Source organism: Diachasma alloeum, unplaced genomic scaffold, assembly GCF_001412515.2.
Source record: "Diachasma alloeum isolate Michigan unplaced genomic scaffold, Dall2.0 Dall_scaffold_01508, whole genome shotgun sequence".
Classification (NCBI taxonomy): Eukaryota; Metazoa; Arthropoda; class Insecta; order Hymenoptera; family Braconidae; genus Diachasma; species Diachasma alloeum.
Window position 1 is genome coordinate 22,655 of NW_021681605.1, and position 4,002 is coordinate 26,656.

Below are 4,002 nucleotides of genomic sequence, written 5' to 3' on the forward strand. Positions count from 1 at the left end.
TACTACCATCAAACTTCATGTTTTTGAAAAGTTTCATGAAGCGTACATAGATACAACTAGTAAAATTACAAAACTTTTGCATTTTTAAATATAGAATCTGTGCATTTACAGTCTCTTTATATTGTAAAATTTCCCTCACGTTGGTAATTTTACATGAGGTGTTTTGTATATTTACAACAAATATTGAGAGGAGAAAATCTATGATAGTAATGAATGAAAGGAATCCAAAAATATCATCAATATATTTATCAATTTTATTACATTTATGTTTGAATATTTGAATGCACCATGAATATATAGCTCGTGAAAGGAAATGATATCAAAATAAATTTAAAAGATTATACTCTGGAGTGAGTTTTTGTAAAAAATATCGGGAATTTCTCGATGGCAATGCTCAATTTTCTCACTGCCGGATTGAAAGAGGTCGCGCGTGCTTTGGCCCCTTTAATCATTTTCTTCCCCACAGGTGGGTTGATGTCCAAGAATACTCTGGAATAAAAAAAATGAAATATTTTTAGTGCATATATTCAATAGTTTAATTCGAATTCAATAATCGTGATGCAAAATGAGTTGAATTCTCTAGTTGCCGATTGAGAATGGTCTCTCGGATTCCATGCACATTCATCCGTTTTTTCAACAGATTGAAATTTCCATGCAAGAATGTTTTCACTCATGTTTTCACTCTAATAAAATAGAAAAGTGTTCATACTAATATTCGATAATTTGAATACATTAATTTCTTATCTCTTTCTTAAGAATATCCAAGTATATTTTATAGTTTGGTACAGACCACGCTATAGTTGTAACCATTTTCAATCATCAAATTTTTCAATTAAATTACCTAAAAAAAATCGAACGAAAATCATGAATATTCAGCGTAAATCAAATTGCGTTTTGCATTGAATTATAATTGTTTCAACATTCGTTGTTTATAAATAAATAATTGAAATGGTTTACACTTTCGGAAATCTCATTTTTAAGGATGAAATCGATTTCTAGTAAAATTCTGAATATGAATAATTTTGTTACGTTTCCGAACAAATGATTTTTACAGTAGACAACTGATTGTTTATAAATTATTTATTGAAAATGCTCGTAATTTTCGAAAATTGCACTTTTTAAATTATTTCAACAATTTTCCTCTAAAACTAAACTTTCAATGTTTTTTTTTATTCTTCAAATGTTTTCTAACGGTTCAATATCGTGATTCAAATTCAGGTATGTACAGTTTAAATAATAAAGTCACTGTAAAATGTCCGGAAACTTGGAGTCAAAAAGAGCTCAAATAAAAGCTCTGCTGTTCAACTACAAAAGTAGAAAACTATTTCCCTGCAGAAAACAAAGCAAAGTGTATGAAGATATTTCGATATACTAAAAAAAAAGAATCAGCTTTTCTGACAATCATATTATACCCTAAACACATGGAGCTTCTAAAAACCATTTGTTAAAATATTATCAAAACTAAATAAATGAATAATATACCTCTGAAAAAACTCTAAAGTTGTGTCCAATTCATGAGGGTATTTGAGTCCAAAAACAAAATACGCAAGGAAAACGATTAAAAGTCCTGGCAATGCATTCGTTAGGTAGATGCATTCTCCATGTTCAATTAAGACTGTATATGATGCAGTGGAATCATTCAAAGATTCCCCCTTCATAACGAGAATTGGTGTTGAATCCATTATTAGCTGCTCAAGAACTTTTTTGGTAATTGTTTTCTGAAAAAAAATGTTGCTATTAGGTTTCAAACGAAGGAAAAATATCAATACTTGTTGTTCTTCCCAAAATTTCTTAAATTATTCATGAATTAGTTTTATAGGAAAATTTTTATAATTAAGAAACTTGAGACACTGATTTATATTCACTTAAATATTTTGTTTGTATTTCATATAGAATGGTTGATTATTTTTCACTTCAATTACATAGTCAATTGATTATTTATTTAAGGCCCGGGTGGAAGTATTTTTACCCAACATGTCCTTAGAAAATTCCCTATAAAAAGTCGGAAATAATGCTTTTTATGGCAAGTCGAATCACGCGAGTCTCAATTTATAAAAAAATTCAATTTATGTGTCAAAAAATAGATAATGAGTTGAACCGTGACGATAATGAGGTCTCAAGGGGGAGAGAATAGATAATTAATTTTTAATTTACAGTAGATAATACACAACAAAAATATCTCCAACGGCCGCAACCAAACGTGGCACCCTGCCAATGTGGCGGTTAAAAATGTGCAATAAACAAACACTCACAACAATTTTCACAAGCACTAAACACTCCCGAGACCTCATTATCGTCACATGAACTGTTTTATTATATTTCTTATCAATTTTCCCGAGGAGATTAGATCAATATAGATCGCGTACTTGTACTTGGCAAAATTGAGGGGAGCAGCTGTCGCCATATTGCCATATGCATAATTTCTACGGGAGTGTGAGAGATGGCGCCAGCCGATCTTCGAAAATCTCTCACAGCAATGAGAGATTGCGATCCGATCAATTAGCCCCTCTTGTGAAGATATTCCAAATTTTTATTTTTTTCTTCATTGAAGTAGTTTTGAAGAAAATTGCGAGCTAATAAAAAAGATTTGCTAGTTAGTACTTATTTTGAATAAATTTTTGAAAAATCATCTCTGAAAAAAAGGCGTTATACGCTCTATTTCATTATTTCAGAAAATTTTATCACCAATCGATAGCAAATTGTTTGAAGATTTTTGCGAGTTAATAAAAAATCGTCAATGAAATCCTATTATTGTGTAAATTAACAATTCCAATTTCAACTAAAAACCAGAGTTGATGACCAGAGTTTGTAACAGAGATGTCAGACAAGATATGAAGGTTTTTTTTGGCTCAAATGAAAGAGAGGCGCGGAAAATGGTCTGCAGAAGTCTTTCCTAGACCCCATTGTCCTCCTAGACAGTGATGTCACAACTCGGCTTTTCAATAGAAAACAGATATCATCTTTAGAGAGATTTGTCATGTTTAGAGACTCTAGCACTTCATTTCTCGACCCGCTCTTTCAATTGAGCTAAAAAAAATTCATATCTTGTCTGACATCGCTGCTACAAACTCGGGTCTACAACTCGGGCCTTCAATTGAAAGTCCGAGTTGAAGAGCCGAGTTTGTAGCAAAGATGTCAGACAAGATATGAACGTTTTTTTGGGTTAAAACGAAAGAGCGGGTCGAGAAATGGCGTGCTAGGACCTCTAAAGATGGTTTTGAACCAGGGGAGACTGCTAGACCCCAATGTTCTATACATACTCCCCCCCCATTGTCCTCCTAGACAATGATGTCACAACTCTGCTTTTCAATTGAAGGCAGATATCATCTTTAGAGACATTCGTCACGTTTAGAGGCTCTAGCACGTCATTTCTCGACCCGGTATTTCATTTGACACCAAAAAAACATTCATATCTTGTCTGACATCGCTCCTACAAACTCGGGTCTACAACTCGACCCTCCAATTAAAAGCCCGAGTTGAAGACCCGAGTTTGCAACAAAGATGTCAGAAAAGATATGAAGGTTTTTTGGGCTCAAATGAAAGAACGGATCGAGAAATGGCATGCTAGGATCTCTAAAGATGGTTTCGAACCAGGGGAGACTCCTAGACCCCAATGTTCTATACATACTCCTAGACCCCATTGTCCTCCTAGACAATGATGTCACAACTCTGCTTTTCAATTGAAGGCAGATATCATCTTTAGAGACATTCGTCACGTTTAGAGGCTCTAGCACGTCATTTCTCGACCCGGTATTTCATTTGACACCAAAAAAACATTCATATCTTGTCTGACATCGCTCCTACAAACTCGGGTCTACAACTCGACCCTCCAATTAAAAGCCCGAGTTGAAGACCCGAGTTTGCAACAAAGATGTCAGAAAAGATATGAAGGTTTTTTGGGCTCAAATGAAAGAACGGATCGAGAAATGGCATGCTAGGATCTCTAAAGATGGTTTCGAACCAGGGGAGACTCCTAGACCCCAGTGTTCTATACATACTCCT

At 34.0% G+C, this 4,002-nt stretch overlaps 1 long non-coding RNA gene across 1 annotated transcript; it reads right to left on the reverse strand.

Annotated features, from left to right (window-relative positions):
* Positions 1–294: 294 nt before the first annotated feature.
* Positions 295–2,397, reverse strand: LOC107046559. Its single transcript, XR_001461576.1, has 3 exons — positions 2,367–2,397; positions 1,483–1,718; positions 295–489 (listed from the first exon to the last, which is right to left on the reverse strand). It is a non-coding gene; the product is annotated as an uncharacterized LOC107046559 (long non-coding RNA).
* Positions 2,398–4,002: the final 1,605 nt, after the last annotated feature.